The 22,432-nt window shown below is 40.5% G+C and overlaps 1 protein-coding gene and 1 non-coding gene across 7 annotated transcripts in view; one reads left to right on the top strand and one right to left on the bottom strand.

Annotated features, from left to right (window-relative positions):
- APBB2 (amyloid beta precursor protein binding family B member 2) overlaps positions 1-22,432 on the bottom strand; it is a 405,965-nt gene that overhangs the window by 265,932 nt on the left and 117,601 nt on the right. The gene's annotated exons all lie outside the window — the stretch shown is intronic.
- On the top strand, positions 8,149-8,251 carry LOC116457188 (U6 spliceosomal RNA). The gene has a single exon (XR_004244950.1). It is a non-coding gene; the product is annotated as a U6 spliceosomal RNA (small nuclear RNA).

Here is a 22,432-nt window from a genome sequence, read left to right as displayed (position 1 = left end):
AGATTACAATCCTGTGCTTTTATCTCCATTCTCTCCCAAAACCAACCCTAAATGACAGTAAGCAAGAGGCAGAGATAAGTTCATGAGAAGAGAGAATGGAAGAGGACAAAATTCATGGAAAACATTTTTGGAAAATGGCCCAATGATGAGTGAATTTTCAAAGCAGGGGCAGACAAAACATAAACGTCTATAGACAGAATTGTCAGGAAGTAACAAACCGGTATGTGGCAAAGAACTTGAGGAAAGTGCAAGTTAAGACATGGTTAAGCGGGGTTTGGACGAGAAGACAGGGTGGAGGCAGCACTGAAAACTGGGGGATGGCTTGCAAGCCATTTTAAGGAGTAAAACTCCATATCCTTGCTAAACCGTGAAGCTTGCTATGCCCTTCCTCCCACCTCAGCAAAGGTTAAGCTTGAGAGGATCTGCTCTCGGGGACACTAGGAACAGTGACCGGGTGGAGGGACCGACTGAAAAAGAGGACTAAGTGGAACTATGCACTCCACAGCCTCTTCCTCTGCTGGGTTCCCAGAGCTCTGGCCAGTAGGAGATTGGTACTGGAGACTTTCCTGGAGAAACTAACCTGCCCAAGAAAAGAGATCTACAGATACCAAAACTGGAAGGCAAGGTGACTTCTGAAAAGAGGTGGTCATCTTATGCGAGGCCACCAATTGACAAAGCCTTGCTCGTGCCTCCTCATGAATAAAGATGACAAGATGAACACCAAGCATGTGAAATAGGGTCCAGCATGACAGACAGGAACTTCAGGAGGGAACAGGGTCAATGCAGGGAGAAGACTTCAAATACACATAATTAAGAACCCCAAGAGAGTAAAATATATTGCATCCACAAAGCAATAAAGAATGGATGCTATAAAATGCAGATATTGTGAGAACAGGAAAAAGCTCCTAGAAATTAATATTATAATCACAGAAATAAAAAAATCAATGGAGAGGTTAATAGATAATAGAGGTAAATGTTCCCCTAAAGTTGAACAAAAAGATACAAGGATAAAAATCAGGATTTTCTTTTTTTTTTTTTTTTTTGAGACAGAGTCTTGTTCTGTGGCCCAGGCTGGAGTGCAGTGGCATAATCATAGCTCACTGCAGCTTCAAATCCTTGGGCTCAAGTGATCCTCCCACCTCAACTTCTCAAGTAACTAGGACTACAGGTGCATACCACCACACCCAGCTATTTTTTTTTTTCTTTTTGGAAGAGATAAGGACTCACTATGTTGCCCAGGCTTGTCTGGAACTCCTGGGCTCAGGCAATGCTCCCACCTTGACCTCCAAGAATGCTGGGATTACAGGTGTGAGCCCACACACAGCCAGGGGTTTTTTTTTTTTTTTTTAAACAGTAATTACGTTGGAGGAAAAATCCAAGAGTTCCAGCATCTGACAAACAGGAGCTCCAAAAAAGAGAGAACAGTCTTCACAATGAATGAAAAAGTGACATACCAAGGTGGATTACAAGGAAAGCTCAGAACACTGGGGGATTTTTAAATACCCTAAAAGCATCCAAAAAGAAAAGAAACAAGTCACATACAAAGTACATAGAGTCAGAAGAGCATGCAACAATTCTGTAACAAAACTGGAAGCAGAAGAAAATGGAACAAGCCCTCTAAACTCCCAGGGAAAGTAATCTCCAACTTTAAATTAGATATCAATCATATGTAAGGGAAGACCAAATGATATTTTGACACATGCCAGATCTCAAAAAAAATTCCATCTACACATGCTTTCTCACAAAGCAGCCAGGCAATGTGCCTCCCCAAAAGAGGGTCAAAACCAAAAGAGATGGCATCCAATAAACAGTCAATCAAGAATTCCCAACGTGATTGCTGAGGACAAATTCCAGGTCAACAGCTGTGCATAGGCCTCAAGAGTAAACAGTCCAGAACAGAGTGAGCAAGCAGAAAGCCCAAGAAAAATGTCACATGCACTGCACACACGCAAGAACCAAGAGATGTGCCATTGTGTTTGACCTTATTTGAGAATTTGGCGATAAATAAGTAGTAAATAAACAGAATACCAAGCAACAAAATTTTAATGTGCTATACAAGAAAGAAAATAAAACAACAGTATCCTGCATAGCTCAGCTGTGAAAAATATTTACAGTGAAAGCAAACTGAGATATAACTATCTTAGAGAGTACAAGCGCAGGTATTTAAGGGAGGAAGAATAAAAGAAAGAGAAACCCTTCTCTTCCTCAATGGAATTCATGTTTAATGACTAAAATGGAAAAAAAATTCAAGAATTACCAATATAAACATATTAATTTGCTACAAGGAAGTAAATACCAGAAGAAGAGCTAAATGAACTGAAGAGTAGTTGCTTCTGAGAAGTGGAAAACGGCAATGCAAATCCGTGGGCAAGAATTTGTAAGCTATATACATGGATAATTGCAATTAAAAACTGAACTTTTAAAAGGGTAGAAGTTGATCAATGAAACATATAAACCATCCAACTGTATAAGACAAATTGATAATGTGAAATTTCATTTCCTACTATAAACAAGGAAACAGATAAGTCTTAATCTGCTCCTCCTAGTTAATCCAATTGTTAAAATTCAATTTAGTGCATCTTGTTATTTAAGGACCACGGTGTGAGAGGTCAAATATGCCTAAATCTTCACACCTCTAGCTGTAGTTAACACATGGTGAAGAGGACCCTGGACACCAGTGCACAAGGAACAACTGGCCATCTTAGTTAAATAGAATTCATTAGCCACAGCTTCATATGGATAAACACCTTGGCCACTGTAACACCTCCCCTTCTACCAGATTCCTTACTGAAGCTTCTTATGGTGACTTTTATCCTTATGTGGGGAGAAGGACTGGGAATGGCTGGCATCTAAACTCTGTTCCCCTATATTTGGGGAATTCCTCATCATGTGAGTTCTGATGAGAGGCACATCTCTCGACACAGAAGCAAAAATGGCTAGACACTAACATTCCCAGAGTGTCTTGTAGCCAAGGTTTGCACATGACTTAGCCTTGGTCAACCCTGAATCTAGAACCAGAGATATAAAGAGGCAGGAGCAGAAGGGAAATTATCATGGGTGGGGACAATGGCAACAACACCCACTGCTCAGAGGCAGCAAAGGCTGAAGTGACAGAGTTGGTACCAAGTGTCTGATCCTGAAGAGATGGTCAGTGTGAACACTAACGTCCAGTGTTCAGTGACAGGGTCTACCTGACATAGAAATAATCTTATTGTATGACCTTGGCTATGAATCTGGCTGTGTAGTCTCTATTTAGTGCCTGTTCTTTCCCCCAACTTCTGGTAAATTCAGAATGTACCCAATATCTTCTCAATAAATTATTTATTTGCTTAAACCATTAAGCTAGTCTCTGTTGCTTCTATCCAAGAACCCTGACTGATACATTGCTCCAGGATACACAGGTAGAGATAGGTAGCCATCCACCGAAGTTAAGAATGAAATGTTTGTTTCATAAAATTTCAAAGCAGAACTAAGTAGATTTTTCCATAGAGAAACATGGGGGAAGGTTATGCTTTAAGATACAATTAAAACTGTTTGTGGAACATTAAGGGTTACTAAAACAGTTTTGGTAGGCTCATCAATTTTTTTTTTTTTTTTTTTAAATGGAGTCTCATTCTGTCGCCAGGCTGGAGTGCAGTGGCACAATCTCGGCTCACTGCAACCTCCACCTCCCAGGTTCAAGTGATTCTCCTGCCCCACCCTCCCAAGTAGCTGGGACTACAGGCATAGGCCATCACACCCAGCTAATTTTTGTATTCTCAGTAGAGACGGGATTTCACCGTGTTGTCCAGGATGGTCTCGATCTCTTGACCTCGTGATCCACCTGCCTCGGCATCCCAAAGTGCTGGGATTACAGGCGTAAGCCACCGCGCCCGGCCAGCTCATCTATTCTTTATATTAGTTTCTACCATTAGCCAACCCATTCAAAGTTCTAAACCACTAACTGACCTCACAACAACCTCACTTTGGAAATGTAAGCAGCTTGTGAATTGGGAGCTGCCACTGTTTGCATGTGGCCAGAGACATGCTCAGATTCTTACCATTGTGAGTGGGCAGAAGGGTAGTAGGTGAAGAAGAACAATTTTCTTTGTCTTTCCACTTAAACACAGCTTTCAGAGAGACGAGGCAGTTTAAAAAACAGTGGTCAGGAACTACACAACTATGAAAATGCAAACCAAGGCACCCAAAGGTTTACATTCAACTGTAGAACATCAATATTGCTGAAGAGCTACATGCATCAATTCAGCATTCTGCAGCACATTTAGTTCCAAGTCTGAGAACACTGAACCTGGGCAATTTATCTGCATATGCCTCAGGCTAACCACACAAATTTTGCAGACAAAGCTAGAAGTTAAGATAGAGAGCTTAGAATGCACTGTTGATGTGACCAAAAGGGCTTCATAAAAGAATCAAATGCAGTAATGACATTAATAGAAACGTGGATGCAGAGAAAGAAAGTCTCTGTGGTGCTCCACTGTCTCTGAAAACTGAGGACAGCTTTCATGACAAAGAAGTAACCTTTTGTTAGCTGTACACAACAAGATCATACAAACCCGATAAAGAGGGCTTGCAAAATAAATGCAAAGCTTGATGCTTGCATATAATTTTCCCTCCTGTGGTGTTATTTCATAAAGACTTGTCAAGAGATCAATCCCTCAGTCACAAAAGTCAGGCTACACATCACCTTGAGGGACAATTATTTAATTTCAGTTGGTGATGTAAATGCTACTTTTTTTTTTTTTTAGATGGAGTTTCACTCTTGTTGCCCAGGCTGGAGTGCAGTGAGTGGCATGATCTCTCCTCACTGCAACCTCCACCTCCTAGATTCAAGCGATTCTCCTGCCTCAGCCTCTCAAGTGGCTGGGACGACAGGTGCCTGCCACTACACCGGGCTAATTTTTGTATTTTTAGGAGAGTTTTTTTTTGTTTTAGGAGATCTTTTGTATTTAGGAGATATTTTTGTATTTTAGGAGTTTCCCCACGTAGGCCAGGCTGGCCTCAAACTCCTGATCTCAGGTGATCCACCTGCCTCGGCCTGTAAATGCTACTTCAAATTTGACCAATTGCCAAACTACCTTTACCATACATTCTTCTGCATAGTCAGTTCTCTTGAAGTGTCTAATGGCCACTAAAACAAGAGTTTCATTTCACAGCTGTCCAAGTGAGTTACGCTAGGCTCACACGGTATTTTGAAGAGCTGAGATAAATTTATAAGAGTCAATCCCAGATTATTCCTCCATTGCTTCATTTGAAGATCACACAACAGGACAGTGATTCTGCACAGCAGTGTGTCTGTGTGTGTGTGTACACGTGTGTGAAACTGTACAATCTAATCACCACAGCTCTGCAAAGAACATGGCACAATTCTATTCAGGTTTCAGAAATGGAAAGACAAAAAGGGAAAAAAAAATCCCAAGAAATCATTCTCAAAAGCTGTTTCCAGAATACCTTCTTGAGAAATTTAAAAATAGGGTCCACTTTGTAATGCACGAGTATAAAGGAGGTAAATTCATAGCTAGCTAATCACCTTTTAATGCTAGAACCATAAATGGCTATTTCCAAAACACATGCATTGTTATCAAATGCCTGAATTGATACTTAGTTACATACAATTTTTTTTCCATCTCAACAAAGCTTTAAGACAGCCTCCAAACATTCATACAGAGGGATTTTACCTTGTCCAGTGAAGGTTCTACTTCCAACCATCACAAGTACCAGAATTTTAAACTTTTACTATAAAAATCTCTATGGGATTATATAATCTTTCAACCATCTTCTTAACTTAAAATTTTTTTACTAAACAAATATGACAAGACAGAATTAAAATTGCATTGATCATAGAATATAAACCGATAGTCAATGAAGTGCTAAGGAAAGTATAAATTGGTGAAATATTGTCATTCGTTTTAAAAAGTACAATTAAAACCAAGTCAAATGAACTACCAATACTTTGACACCTACTACAAACACAGCAGACTGTAGTAGGTATAGAAAGGAAAAAGACTTGTGACACAGTTACTGGCAACAGGGAACTTAGTATGTTGGAGGAACATGACACGGAACTCTAGACAAACATTGGATCACAGGACACAGGTTTAGACTTAAAAGGAAGTTATGGATAGGTCAGGTGGGGCCATTTTCTGTCAGATAAACCTATAACACACATTTTAAAAACGTAACATGGTATGTCCACGCCTCATATCTTAAAAGAACACCAATCAACAATGCTCTCAAAGTAAATTACATGCTAAGAAACTTTAACCCTTATCTTTCCAACATCCCTCATCACACGGTACTTATTTTTGATAAGTTTGAGTCTCCCACTATACAACAAAATATCAAACATTGGGGGGTGTCCTATTTAACTTTGATTCCTTAGCTCTTGGAACCTATGGAAAACATAATGATCCAATGTATTCTTGGAGGATACATAGCAGAGTGAATGAATGAATGAACAGTGTTATAATAGCAGCTGTTAATTTGGACTTATTTGAATATGAAGATTGATTCTTCACAGTAAAACACAGTTCAGGAGGCTTCTACAAAGTTATATTTCTTTCTTTCCTTCTTTTTTTTAAGAGTTGGTGGTCCTGCTCTGTCACCCAGGCTGAAGTACAATAACACAATCATAGCTCCCTGCAGCTTCAAATCCCAGGGCTAAAGAGATCCTCTCCAAAGTTATATTTCATAAAACAAATGGCCAAAATTAATGATAACATTCATAAAAAATATGCAAAAGAGTTGTTCATTGAAGCATTATTCACAAAAGGATAAATGGCAACAATCTAAATTTTCAGCAGCTGGGCGGCATGCAGTTTTATTATGGTCATACGCTGATAGATTATGGAACTATTTAAAATGACAAATACAGGCTGTGCATGGTGGCTCACTCCTGTAATCCTAGCAGTTTGGGAGACCGAGGCGGGAAGATCACTTCAGGTCAGGAGATTGAGACCATCCTGACTAACATGGTGAAACCCCATCTCTACTAAAAATACAAAAAAATTAGCCAGGCGTGGTGGCGCATGCCTGTAGTCCCAGCTACTCGGGAAGCTGAGGCAGGAGAATGGCGTGAACCTGGGAGGCGGAGGTTGCAGTGAGGAGAGATCATCCCACTGCACTCCAGCCTGGGCAACAGAGCAAGACTTTGTCTCAATAAATAAATAAATAAATAAATAAGACAAATATGAAGGCCTGAAACAGAGAGAAATTAAGATATAACAGGAATAAAAAATGAGTAGACCAAAGTAGTAAAATGTTACATTGCCATTTATCGGTCCTGTTGTAAAGGTAGAAGTTTCACAGTAAGTTTCTAACAGTAGTTATTACAGTGATCATTAACAGTAACTTATTTCATCACATCTAACTGCTATTGACTAGAAGATACACCAGTATTTTCTGTACTAAGAATAAATATAAAAGTTATGTTACATTCATAGGCCTTAAAAAATAATAAAAATAAAAATGCTGCGAATCATAGCTGCAAAATGTCAGTGATTGTAAGATATATCAAATTTTAAAGATATTAAAATGTGAAAAGATCTGTATCTTAGAATCAATAAAATATGTATTATAAAGCTGCAATATAAAAATAATTTATTGGTAAAAAAGTGATCATCAATAGTGACTAGATAAGAAACTAATAAATATATGAAAACTTTGATAGAAATCTCTTAAAGAAATAGGCTGGGCGCAGTGGCTCACACCTGTAATCCCAGCACTTCAGAAGGCCGAGACAGGTGGGTCACCTGAGGTCGGGAGTTCAAGACCAGCCTGACCAACATGGAGAAACCCTGTTTCTACTGAAAATACAAAATTAACCAGGCGTGGTGGCACATGCCTGTAATCCCAGCTAATTAGGAGGCTGAGGTAGGAGACTCGCTTGAACCCAGGTGGCAGAGGTTGCAGTGAGCAGAGATCGCATCATTGCATTCCAGCCTGGGAAACAAGAGCGAAACTCAGTCTCAAAAAAAAAAAAAAAGAAAGAAATGACTTGATTCACAAATATAAGTTTTAAGTAAGAATTTCGATAATAAAATACACAAGACATTGCACTACAGAGGACAAGTGTTCATCATGCCCCTGAGATAAAATGTTTCTGGTCCAAAAGAATTGAGTAAATGAATTATCAAAAAGAAATTAAATTGCTTGCTTTGACAGCACATATACTAATATCAGAATAATACAGAGAAGATTAGCATGGTCCCTGCACAAGGATGACATGCAAATTTGTGAAGCATTCCATATTTTTAATCAGTACATATACATATATCAAAGAATTATGTTGTACTCCTTGAATATATATAACCTTTGTTAATTTTTTTTTTTAAAAAGAAAACATAACTAGAAAATTCTTGATTTCTGAGGAGCAGGGAAGAAATGAAGGAAGGGAGGGAGAAATTAAAGTAAGCCAAGAAGGCTGAACGAGATTCTCAGCTTCAGTATAAAGTAAGTCATTAAATGATTTGTTTGAGTGGCATTTCCTTGAAAATAAGACTGAAACTGCTGGCCAGCCACGGTGGCTCATGCCTGTAATCCCAGCACTTTGGGAGGCCAAGGCAGGCGGATCACAAGGTCAGGAGATCGAGACCATCCTGGCTAACACAGTGAAACTCCATCTCTACTAAAAATACAAAAAAATTAGCTGGGTATGGTGATGCATGCCTGTAGTCCCAGCCACTTGGGAGGCTGAGGCAGGAGAATGGCGTGAACCCGGGAGGTGGAGCTTGCAGTGAGCCAAAATTGCATCACTGCACTCCAGCCTGCGTGATGGAGTGAGACTCCGTCAAAAAAAAAAAAAAAAAAAAAAAAAAAAAGACTGAAATTGCCTATGGCACATAATCACAGAGAAGGTCACTCACTGAATTACAATAACATCAAAATTTTTACATGGGGGAATAGGGTATAGAGAGGTAATGAATCTACATGTTTAATGGAACATCATGATTCATAAAATTAGAATTAAAATTTGAAATTTTCAGACCACTGGTCCTCTAAGCTTTCCTCCCTAAGTTCAATCTTTGGCTTTTCATTTAATATAATAATGACAATTAATTAATCTCACCTAAATTTTTAGCAGCTCAGCATGAAGAAAACATAAGGAAACTTTCCAGTTGGTTATCAAATCATGGACACTACCTTAACTATCCATAAGACAGTAACCACAATAATGCAGCAAATAATAAGAACAAACTACAATGAGTAGTGAGAGACATTCAAGTTCATTATTTTAAAGTGCTGATTATTTAAACCCTTCATGTATCTACATATGTAAGGCAAAGGTGCCTTTTTTGTTGCCAAACTACAAAAACAGAAAAAAAGAAGTATAATACTGAAATAATCTATAATGATTTGTATAATAATAAAAGCCAACCTCCAAGAAAAATCAACAAAACCAAGAGGTGGTTCTTTGAAAAGACTGACAAAATTGACATTCTTTTAGGTAGAATGACTAAGAAAAAGAAGACTAACTAAAATCAGAAGTAAAAAAAGGGACATTACTACTGTTTCTACAGCAATCAAAAGGATTATAGGAGTATAATTACCAACAAATTAGATAACCTATATGAAAAGAACAAATTCCTAAACACAAAACTTACCAAAACTGAATCATGAAGAAATGAAAAACTTGAACAGACCTATAACTAGTAGAGACATTGATTAGTAATCAAAAACCTCCCAACAAACAAAAGCCAAAGAGTAGACAGCTTCACAGCTGAATTCTATCAAATGTTTAAAGAAGAATTAACATCAATCCTTCTCAACTCCTCCAAAGAACTGAAGAAGGAACAATTTCAAACTCCTATCAGACCAGTATTACCCTGATACCAAAGAAAAACAATTACACTTTTAAAATAAGAAAACCACAAGCCATTATTTCTTATGAAAATGGACGCAAAAATCATTAACAAAAGACTACTAAGCCAAATTCAACAGCTTATTGAAAGGATTATACACCATGATCAAGTGGGACTTATCCCTGCAATGCAAGGATAGTTCAACATATGAAAATTGATGAATGAAATGCAGCACATTAACAGAACAAAGAGGAAAAAACACATCATCATCTCATTTGATACAGAAAGAGCATTTGACAAAATTCAGCAAACTTTCATGATAAAAAACACTCAACAAATTAGGAATAGAAGGAAACTATCTCAGCATAATAAAGGTCATATATGAAAAGCCCACAGCTAATAGCATACTCAATGGTAAGTGACTGAAAGCTTTTCCTGTAAGATCACAAGGAATAAAAGAATGTCTACTTTCACCACTTCTTATCAACATAGTAGTAGAAGTCCTAGCCAGAGCAATTTGGCTAGAAAAAAAATTCACCTAAATTGGAAAGGAAACAGTAAAATTATCTTTGTTTGAAGATGACATAATCTCACGGGTAGAAAACCTTAAAAATTCCACACACACACACACACAAAAAAAAAAACCTGTTAGAATAAGATAAAAGTCAAATAAATGGAAAAGGCTAGGCATGGTGGCATGTATCTATAGTCTTAGCTACTCAGGAGGCTGAGGTGGGAGGATCACTTGAGCCCAGGAGTTAAAAGCTATAAAGAATTGCGATCACACCACTGCACTCCAGTCTGGGAGACAGACTGAGGTCCTTTCTCTAAAAAATAAATAAATAAATATTGATTAAATAAAAATGAATGGAAAGACATCCTGTGTTCATAGATTAGAACACTTAGTATCATTAAGTCATCTATACTACTTAAAGCAATGCAATTCCTATTAAAACCCCAATGATGTTTTCTGTAGAAACAGAAAAATCAGCATTTATTCTCTTTTAAAATATACCTTGAAAGTTACCAACAATCACCTGTATTTAATCTATAAAGTATATTCAACATCACAAATCAGAAGCTATTAAATCCATTCAGATACAGAGGAACTAATAAATTTTTTTTCTTTTCTTTTGAGATGGAGTCTTGCTCTCTCACCCAGACTGGAGTACAGTGGCACGATCTTAGCTCACTGCAACCTCCACCTCCCAGGTTCAAGTGATCCTTCCAACTCAGCCTCCCACATTGCTGGGATTACAAGCATGCACCACCATGCCTGGCTAAAATTTGTGTGTGTGTGTGTGTGTGTGTATTTTTTAGTAGAGATGGGGTTTCATCATGATGGCCAGGCTGGTCTTAAACTCCTGACCTCAAGTGATCTGCCCGCCTCAGCCTCCCAAAGTGCTGGAATTACACGTATGAGCCACTGTGGCCAGCCAGAATCCAGTATTTTAAACAAAGTGGTATCATCACTAATATTCAGGCCTACAGTGGGACATTTTACATAAGACAATCACAGGGGAGACTTGTTGAGCTTATCATAATCATCAGAAAACAAGTCTGCCATTGTACTTCAAAAGCATACCAAGAGAGCGGTATAATATCAAATAATGGGGGTATAGCTTTTTCCAGCAATAGATGCGTGGGCCTCCACAAAACAGCTGCAGTCACAAACCAAGGCAGTGTTAAGAATGGTAACTGTCATCATCAGATACAGACAAGTTGAATCTATTAAAAACTTGTATGAGGTACTTTTAGGAGTTATTATAGATTTATAGAATTCGTGATTGACAAGGACCTTAAAAATCATGTTACATGTGAAACCATTTAATGGATAAGAAAATGAGGACTGCAGAAGAGGTACTTGATGTCTCCAAGGTCACATAAGGAGGTGGCACAACCATGACTGTAACTCAGGCTTCCTGTGTTCCTCTATCTTCTCTAATCAAACTCCTGAGCTAAATGTCAGGAGTATTACCTTAGTCTGTTGGTGAAAAGGTCACCACAAAGTGGTTTCTCAAAGACTCTTGACCACATGAATATACACCCACTATGGTTAATCAGCTCACCCCTGCCCTAGCAAAGGAATCTCCTAGGATTATGTGGGGAGCTTTTGTACTGATACTAGACTTTTTGACAGCTGTGGCTATTGCCATCCCAGCTCTGTGGAAAGGGGTTAGGATCTGCACTGTGAAAGGTGGACTTCCCATTGTCAATTATCCTGGGAAGAAGCAGATTCTGAGATAAGAAATGGAAACTAGCAAGGAAAGACTTGGGAGAAGGAAGGAGGAAACTCTCCCTCTTCCGGGCCTCATTCTCTTTGATGACTAGATTCTACACCTAGCTGTGCTGACAGTCACTTCTGAAGGTAGGGATTGGATGGTCTAAACCAGAGAGGCAGCCTGGTAGAGGGCCCAGTGAGGAATGGGTCTAGGCTTGCCATAACTAGCAGGTTTTGTTTTATTTTTAAGTCATAAACTCAACTTCTATCTTCTCTAGGGAATTAAGGACATGTTTCCAGATGAGGGATGGAATGGAAAACGGGAAAACAGAGTCCCCAAAGAGCTGGTCCCGCAGTGCTGGCAGTAATGCTTAGCAGGGTGTGCAATGAAAATGGGAATCTTTGAGAAAGCAATCAAGGCATGATGTCCAGGCTCACCTCACCATATGAAAATGGTTTATCTTCCAGATCATCTCAGAGAAAGGGGCATTAATTTTTTTTCCTAGGTAACAAAGCTGAGAGAAGGGGCATTAATTTAACTAAGAGATCCAGTGGGTTTCCTTGCAAACCATCGCAGGTTAAACACAGATTTCTGGACACTGACAACCGAGGCTGATATCCAGTGGGTGGGTGTCAGGATGATCATCCAGAACATCTACAGTCAGCATCCTTGACTGGCCAGAAACTGCTCACTAACTATAGGCTAAATATTCCTTACCCAAAATGCTTGGGAAGAGAAGGGTTTTGAACTTCAGATTTTTGGGATTTGGGAATATTTGCATTATATACTTACCAGTTAAGCATCCCTAATCTGAAAATCTGAAATCCAAAATGCTCCAATGAACATTTCCTTTGAGCATCATGTTAGCGCTCAAAAAGTGTTGGATATTTTCATATTTTGGACTTTGGTTTTTTTAGGGAAGCTCAACCTATGTTTTGAGTCTCACTCTTCCAACAATCACACGTTTTCCATCCTCAGTATCTGGTATTAACTACTGAGCATGGAAGAACACCAATCTTTGTGTTATACACTTCGTGTTTATCCAGATTCAGGAGTTAACAAAAATTCTATTAATAAGCTAAGCAGCAGATATTAGTATTCCCATTTTATAGGCTAGAAAGTTGTGGCTCAAAGAAAAAAAAACTCATTCACAGACAGCCAGTGGAAGAGTCAAAATTTAATTCAAAGATAAACAGAATTTCCAGATTATATAGTATCAGTCCCTCTACTCTGTAAATCTACCCTACTTTAAAAGATAATACTGCAGGGTACAAGTTACTATGGGACCTGAAGGTAACTGCATCACTATTTCATAAAATATTGATATGGAAAAGCGTGGTCATAAGCATGTTTTGATCCTACGCCCATGTCTCCTACTGCAATTATTTTCAAGCATTACCTGAACACCGAAAGCTTTTATTTTACATGTATAATGAAACACTAGTTTGTTTCTTCAAATCCATGTCTATGAACTATAATGGCAATTTAACCCTACTTATTAAGTAAAAAAACTCAGACATAAATTATATGGCGTCCCATTGAGTCCCTATGAGTATCTCCTTTGATTAAAACACCACCATTTTCATCAGAAGACATAATTTAACAGAAGATTTAACGGAAAAATTTGAATTTAACGACTTCCCCTCCAGTTATTTCTATAAACCTCTGACAGACTCTTTGTTCTAAGAAGTTATATTCTTTCACTTTCTACTTAAGAAACAAATGAACGGCCGGGCGCGGTGGCTCACGCTTGTAATCCCAGCACTTTGGGAGGCCGAGGCGGGCGGATCACGAGGTCAGGAGATCGAGACCACGGTGAAACCCCGTCTCTACTAAAAATACAAAAAAATTAGCCGGGCGTGGTGGCGGGCGCCTGTAGTCCCAGCTACTCGGAGAGGCTGAGGCAGGAGAATGGCGTGAACCCAGGAGGCGGAACTTGCAGTGAGCCGAGATTGCGCCACTGCACTCCAGCCTGGGCGACAGAGCGAGACTCCGTCTCAAAAAAAAAAAAAAAAAGAAACAAATGAAAATGCATCTGAATTAAATTACCACTGCGATGGAAACACTGAAACTCTAAATCAAAACAAGCTATGGTAAGATTTTTTCAAAGTGTGTTCGGAATTGGTGGGTTCTTGGTCTCACTGACTTCAAGAATGAAGCCGCGGACCCTCGCGGTATTACAGCTCTTAAGGTGGCACGTCTGGAGTTTGTTCCTTCTGATGTTCGGATGTGTTCGGAGTTTCTTCCTTCTGGTGGGTTCGTGGTCTCGCTGGCTCAGGAGTGAAGCTGCAGACCTTCGCGGTGAGTGTTACAGCTCTTAAGGCGGCGCGTCTGGAGTTGTTCGTTCCTCCTGGTGGGCTCGTAGTCTCGCTGGCTTCAGGTGTGAAGCTGCAGACCTTTGCCGTGAGTGTTACAGCTCATAAAAGCAGCATGGACCCAAAGAGTGAGCAGTAGCAAGATTGATTGCAAAGAGCGAAAGAACAAAGCTTCCACAGTGTAGAAGGGGACCCGAGCGGGTTGCCGCTGCTGGCTCGGGCAGCCTGCTTTTATTCTCTTACCTGGCCCCACCCACGTCCTGCTGATTGGTAGAGCCGAGTGGTCTGTTCTGACAGGGCGCTGATTGGTGCGTTTACCATCCCTGAGCTAGACATAAAAGTTCTCCACGTCTCCATCAGATCAGTTAGATACAGAGTATCCACACAAAGGTTCTCCAAGGCCCCACCATAGCAGCTAGATACAGAGTGTCCATTGGTGCACTCACAAACCCTGAGCTAGACACAGGGTGCTGATTGGTGTGTCTGCAAACCTTGAGCTAGATACAGAGTGCCGATTGGTGTATTTACAGTCCTTGAGCTAGACATAAAGGTTCTCCAAGGCCCCACCAGAGCAGCTAGATAGAGAGTGTCAACTGGTGCATTCACAGACCCTGAGCTAGACACAGGGTACTGATTGGTGTATTTACAATCCCCGAGCTAGACATAAAGGTTCTCCAAGGCCCCACCAGAGCAGCTAGATACAGAGTGTCGATTGGTGTATTCACAGACCCTGAGCTAGACACAGGGTGCTGACTGGTGTATTTACAATCCCTGAGCTAGACATAAAGGTTCTCCACATCTCCACCAGACTCAGGAGCCCAGCTGGCTTCACCCAGTGGATCCTGCACCAGGGCCGCAGGTGGAGCTGCCTGCCAGTCCCGCGCCGTGTGCTTGCACTCCTCAGCCCTTGGGTGGTCGATGGGACTGGGCGCCGTGGAGCAGGGGGTGGCGCTCGTCGGGGAGGCTCGGGCCACACAGGAGCCCATGGAGGGGGTGGGAGGCTCAGGCATGGTGGGCTGCAGGTCCCGAGCCCTGCCCCATGGGAAGGCAGCTAAGGCCCGGTGAGAAATCGAGCGCAGCGCCGGTGGGCTGGCACTGCTGAGGGACCCAGTACACCCTCCGCAGCCGCTGGCCCGGGTGCTAAGCCCCTCATTGCCCGGGGCCGGCAGGGCCTGCCGGCTGCTCTGAGTGAGGGGCCCGCCAAGCCCACGCCCACCCGGAACTCCAGCCGGCCCGCAAGCGCCGCACGCAGTCCCGGTTCCCGCTCGCGTCTCTCCCTCCACACCTCCCTGCAAGCTGAGGGAGCAGGCTCCGGCCTTGGCCAGCCCAGAAAGGGGCTCCCACAGTGCAGCGGTGGGCTGAAGGGCTCCTCAAGTGCCGCCAAAGTGGGAGCCCAGGCAGAGGAGGCACCAAGAGCAAGCGAGGGCTGTGAGGACTGCCAGCATGCTGTCACCTCTCAAAAGGATGCTAGATTCCCTAGACACTACCCATCATCATGACAACCTTTAAGTGCCCTCTCTCCTATGGGTATGCCAACAACTGGTTGTAATAAAAGCTCATTTTGTTGAAATCAATTAATTTCTCTCTACAGTACATTGGAGCCTTTTCAGCTACTGCTCATTTTTTCTTTTTTCTACTTGTAAGACATCAGACACTAGTCTGCTACGTAATATTACTGATACTACATCCACATTTAGTTCATCAAAGTAGTCTGAATGCTGTAAAGATTTTTTTCAAAGATATAGAATGCTACAACATTCCTTTATTAGTAGGGTGGTTATTTAAATTATCGAAACCAGGACATTTTTAATATTGAAAGGGGTCAGTATCAAAAATTATGCCAGAACAGCAGGCATAGCTAGGATTGTCCCATTAAGTTAGTACGTATGGTCACCTAACTTATTAAGGAAACAATTACTGCATATAAAACCTGAAAGTCTGAAAAAATGAAATAAAGACGACGGTGGGGAAGAAGGCATAGAGGGCTCATGTGTGCGCAGAAAGAAGAGTCAGAAGTCAAAGGAAGACTGCGGTCTCTCTCAAGCACCAAAACCTAATGTCATCTCCAGACTACCTAGACACTGCTCTTCCTCTCTGGTTACTGAAACAGTCTGTAAGTGTGAATTAAGTCCATCATATGCCATGTGATCTGATCCCCTGGTATATTTGTCAGCTTATTTTATTGTCACCCTCACACTCTCCCTAGATACCATCTGAACTCATCCCCCATCTATGAGGTTCCTCTCCCCTTGCTTCGGTATTTTATTTCCCATCACTGAGCCAACCAATCAGAGTTGTACTAGGCACTATGCTATCTTCTCCGTAAAAAGGGGGATCCAAAGCTGAATTAGATATAGTCCTTGAGAGGTAATTGTCCAAAATTTTTGTTTGCAAGACTTTGTTTAAAATGCAATACAGTTTTTGCTCCAACCTCCACTTCTGCATGTCCAAAGCAGCCCAAACAAGGAGTACAGCTACAAAGTATGCTAGCGAAGTCACCCCATTTATTTGCAGATAATTTTGTAAACATAATGAAGCAAAAGAATAAAAAAGTAATATTTGTGAAGATGTCAACATTTTTACATCTTGAAAAACTTCATAAAAGCTCTCCCAAACAAGACACTGTGGCCTTTTAGGGGAGCAACAAATCATGTACTCTTTCTTGCATCCCTACTTCCTTCTTGAAGTTGGTGAGGGATTGTGTCTTTCCCATCACTGACTCACCTACACCTTGCAGAGTTACCTAGCACAACACAGGCACTCCATAAATATCTGCGGAGTAAATGAATGAATGAGGGGCTCATGATTCTTTCTTTCTTCCACAACACTGTGATTATATATTAAATACTTTTTTCTTAATCCCAGCTCCTCAAGATCTTTGCTCCATTGATTATATCCTCTTAAAAGGCAGCCCCTATATAGTTAACAGGTTTGAGGTCAGCCAAAAAATCCGACCAAATACCCAGCAACTTAACAGCAAGGTAACCTTGAGCAAGTTTTCTAACCACTCTCTATGCCCTATTTTTTCTTATCTATAAAATAGACATGTTTTGCAAGGTTTTCTGGTATTTGTGAGATCTGAAAGCAATTTATATAAAGGGCCAGGCAGGAATCCAATAAATGTTGAATAAAAGAATAAACTGCCATTCTCTTCTGTGGTCCAGATCAAAATGCAGCCATCAAAATCTAATTTGCCAAAGCTGATCTTCATTCAAACAACAGATATGAATCAAGGGCTATAAGGCACAACTAGAGTCTTGTCTGCTGTTGAACATCAAAGGAGGAGTTTAACATCTGCTTTTAAATGCAGGAAAACAATAATTAGTTCACAAGTAAAAGGAAAAGTTATATAATCCGATCTTATTTGCTTTACCAAAGTATCAAAGTATTAAGGGATTACCAGCTTACAGCAGACTGAAGCTTTCTTGCAGGGATCACATAATGGGTGCAGGCAAACCTGGAAATGGGTTTTTAAAGTCGGCATTCCTAGCTCCTGCTTTTCACTGTCAAGAATGCATGAGCCAAGTTTGCCCTTAGTTTAAAGCGCAGAATTAAGCAGCTACAGACAACAAGAGTAAGATTTGGTCTGAGTTCGAGACCAGCCTGGCCAACATAGTGAAACCCCGTCTCCACTAAAAATACAAAAATTAGCCAGGCATGGTGGCGCGTGCGTGTAGTCGCAGCTACTCGGGAGGCTGAGGCAGGATAATTGCTTGAACCGGAGAGGCGGAGGTTGTGGTGAGCCGAGATTGCACCACTGCACTCCAGCCTGGACAACAGAGTGAGACTCCGTCTCAAAAAAAAAAAAAAAAAAAAAAATTTTGGTCTGAGTAGTTTTCATTCAACTGTGCTCGCTCTTCCAGCAATCTAAGATGTAAAACTTCAAAAGAGAAAAATATCACCGGCCTCTGTTCAACTTTAAATTCATCAAAGAAAATATGAAACTGTGTTGCAGGAATACATTTGTTTTTGCTGTACAACAATGTTCTAAGAGATCCATTCTGCTGCTGTTTGACCCTCTCCTTCAGGCCAAGCAGAGGCCAGTGGGAATAAAGAGCTCCCCTGTGTTCTATTTCCAGAACACCTGAACTTACTGTCGACTGAGGCTACGAGAGCTATTTAGAGGCCCTTACCTTCCTCTTTTCCAGTAACATCAGCAGAAACAAGCTATAAAACTTTCCCTAGGGTTTGGTTTCCTTTCTCACAGCTCAGTAGTGCTGCTCTCCTGGAAGATGAAAGAAACCCCAGAGTTTTTCAAAGCCCAGATGAAATGTTGATCTCAAGTAATATTTTCCATTTTCTTAAAAGCCATCATTTCCTACTTTACTCAGGCACACAGCATGAAGCAAAGCCTAAACTACCTCCTTAGGGCTCATGAGAGTAGATGCAGTCAGTAGTTACAAGAGCACGTGAACTCTGGTTTAAAAACAGCAAAGGGTCATCCTGAGATAAACATAGGCTATAATACTGAAGTGCTAAATTCTGTCTTACAAGTTCACAATTTTGGCTTCCTTTTAAGGGTATCTGAGCAAAAAGTGGCTTCCAAGTGGATAAGGATTTTTTTTTTCCTAAGTTCCTAATGAACCAGGTACATGAACCTATGATCACAACCTGTTTTCTTACCCATCCTCATTTCTCAGATTTTTTTCTTGCCAAGGGTTAAAAAGTTCATAAGTACGGCCGGGCACAGTGGCTCATGCCTGTAATCCCAGCACTTTGGGAGGCCAAGGGGTGCAGATCACCTGAGTTCAGGAGTCCAAGACCAGCCTGACCAACATGGAGAAACCCCACCTCTACTAAAAATACAAAATTAGCCGGGCATGGTGGCGCATGCCTGTAATCCCAGCTACTTCGGAGCCTGAGGCAGGAGAATCCCTTGAATCTGGGAGGTGGAGGTTGCGGTGAGCCAAGATTGTGCCATTGCACTCCAGCCTGGGCAACAAGAGCGAAACTCCATCTCAAAAAAAAAAAAAAAAAAACAGTTCATAAGCAGAAGAGATGGAATCCAAACCCATACATTCAGTCTGACTCCAGGGCGTCTGATAGTCACTTGCCCTTAACTGTCACTTGGTTGTCTAAATCTAATTCCAGCAGGCACCAAACAAGAGTGACTGTCAGCTATGTGAGGTAATGCATATGTTAATTCGCTTAATTTAGGATTGACACAATGTATACATATTTCAAAACATCATGTTGTATACTATAAATGTATATAATTTTTATGTGTCAATAAAAATAAGAAGAAGAAGAAAAAAAACAAGTGACCATTGGCCCAAGGGGCTCCACATGAGTTTAGAAACTGAGGTCCTTACTAATATGAATGACAATGTAATATTTTTTATGAACTCAAAAATATCATTTATGACATTGGAGTTTTATACCTGTTGCAGCAATGAAGCAGCAAGCATAAATTTATAGCCTCCAAAAAGGGCTTGCAAGAAGTACGCTTTAGTCTTGGCTTCATTCTTTGACAGCAAGTCACAAATTATTTTTCAGATAAAATGGCAATTAGGAATTTCTTGAAACTTTAACCATCAGTCCAAATACCAAACTAACATCCAAGAAGACCTTTTTAAGTTCTACTGGACTGTAACTGTATAACTGCAACTTGAGCTTTACCTATAGAATGAAAAATTATTTAACTTTAGAAGACAGAAGGTGTCTTAGAGATTATTAATTCTACCAACCATTTTTTTTTTTTTTTAAGAGGGAGTCTCCCTTTGTCAACCAGGCTGGAGAGCGGTGGTACGATCTTGGCTCACCACGACCTCTGTCTCCCGGGTTCAAGCGATTCTCCTGCCTCAGCATCCCGAGTAGCTGGGATTACAGGCACGTGCCACCTCGCCCAGCTAATTTTTGTATTTTTAGACAAAAATTAATGAGACTTGACCCCAGCCCTCAGGATCTTATAGCGAATTAAATAAAATGTTACATATATATGACTCAATTCAAGTTAAAAACAACACAGGATGCAAGGAGGATATTAAAGGAGTGAAACAGAAAAGATCACTTATAAATGTGGCAAAATGGTTAAGAGCATAAACATGACAGTCACGGTGGTGGGTTCAAGTACTGACAATGCCACTCCTTGGCTGTGTGACATTAGATAAGTTATTTTACCTGCCAAGGGCTCAGTTTCAAAATCTTGAAAATGGGGTAATAACATCCACTGCTGAAAGCAGATACAAGATTAAATAAAATAAAACAGGCAAAGTTCTTAGTACAGTTCCCAGCACACTCTTAGGGCTAAACAACGGCTAGCAGCAGCCTGCAGTCTCAGATCTATCATTTCTCCATCTCTCATATTTCACCCCTTCTCTTAACTAGTCTGTCCAGGGCCCTGTCAGAACCTATTATTAACTCTCCTTTAAAGATGAGGAAATAGGCTTTCAGAGGATAGGGAACATGCCCATTGACATACAGCCAATAGCTTAGTACACCCACTTCCAGACTCTTAGGCCCTAGAGTACACTTTTATCTTATCTAATCCTACCTATTATTTTTAAAACAATTAAAAACAAGTAGATCATCCCATTGTGTAAATTATAAAAGGTACTCTCTCTAGGCAGGCCCAGCCCCATGAGTGCACAGCCTGATGACAAGTGTGCTGGGTGGTTCTAAGTCCTCCCATCTGCTGCTCACACCTACACTTCTGCAGTGAACAATCTACACAACCTCACATGGTGGCCCTGGGTCTCCAGCCTCCGGTTTTCTCTTTTCCAGACAATATTCCACACTACTGCCCAAGTGATCTTTATAAAACTCCCATCTAATTATTTCTCCTTTTAAAACTCTGGATGGCTATTTATTGTTTAGAAACTCCAAGTCTCTAGCATGGCACATGTGTGACCTTTCTCACTCTGGCACCTTTTCGATCTCAGGGTCCACTCTGTTCTCCACGCTCCATACCCCAGCCACGGTGGAGTTCTTGCCACTCTCTGGATATGCCATGAGTTCCCATTCCTCCATGCCTTGGCATATGCTTTTTCTACAGCCCCAATTATCTCCCTACTTCCTGTCTTCTCACTCAGCCCTCAAGTCATACTTCAGTTCCAGCTCTGCAATGCAGTCAACACACTTCCTGATTTCTCAGCTGAAATGACTGCTCGTCCTTTGCATACCTATAGCATTCTCGAATCAGCTTTCACCACCAGCTCAGGGGAGTCAGGAAGATATTGCAGAGCTTTGTAGCGAGATGCATCATAATTGGAAGGCTGACTCAAACATGTTCTAACTGTATGAAGGTAGCAAGTTACTTTTCCCTCGAGTTTCAATAACGCCCACCCCTAGAATTCCTGTGGACATCAAGTGCTTAATGGTATGGCCTCCAAACTTACTTGGGCGACAGAGTCACTCTAAGGGCAAAATACCAAGAAATCTTAATAGATATATTTAATTGTATCATGTGAACTAAGAAATGTTCTACTAGAAAAAAAATTATGACACTATATGCATATAGGCTTCCAAATATAAAATGTGTGTGTACACACACACATCCATGTTTTCAAAACCAGTCTACATATACCAATTAAACGTTTGTAATTTGTTTAACTTTCCTTTTTCCATTTCCTAATTTAACTTAAAAAGTAGCAGCAGGTACCAAAATCATAATGGGAGAAAAAAAACCCTTAAAAATTAGAAAACTATATTCCTAACTTATTTTGAAAGGTATAGGTCAATAAATATCATTATTGAATTGTAGTCATTGAACATCTTGTCTAAGAATATAATGTTCATTCCACTGCTTTTCACATGGTACATGCTACATAAAGGTTATTTAAATCTAATTTTGAAACTCAAATTAAGTTCCCTAAAAGGAAGGACATAATCTCATTCATCTTTGAATAATGAGCTCCTGGCACACAATAGTTGCTCAACAAATGTTAGCTCAATAAATGAACTAAAAATTAAGAACGCATACAAAGGTTTATAAAACATTCTGGATCTCCAATTAACCTGGACTGCAATTTGCTCCATAAATAAATTATATTCCAAAATCTATCAGCGTTCCTTCTGTAAGCATCATTTCATCTGAGCTATTTGGAGTTTCTTTGGAGAAAGAAATACGTAGGTAAAATCCTCCCTTAGGCACAGAAAT

The sequence above is a fragment of the Hylobates moloch genome, unplaced genomic scaffold (genome assembly GCF_009828535.3).
Source record: "Hylobates moloch isolate HMO894 unplaced genomic scaffold, HMol_V3 SCAFFOLD_17, whole genome shotgun sequence".
NCBI lineage: Eukaryota > Metazoa > Chordata > Mammalia > Primates > Hylobatidae > Hylobates > Hylobates moloch.
This window is presented reverse-complemented; position numbering and strand designations above follow the sequence as displayed.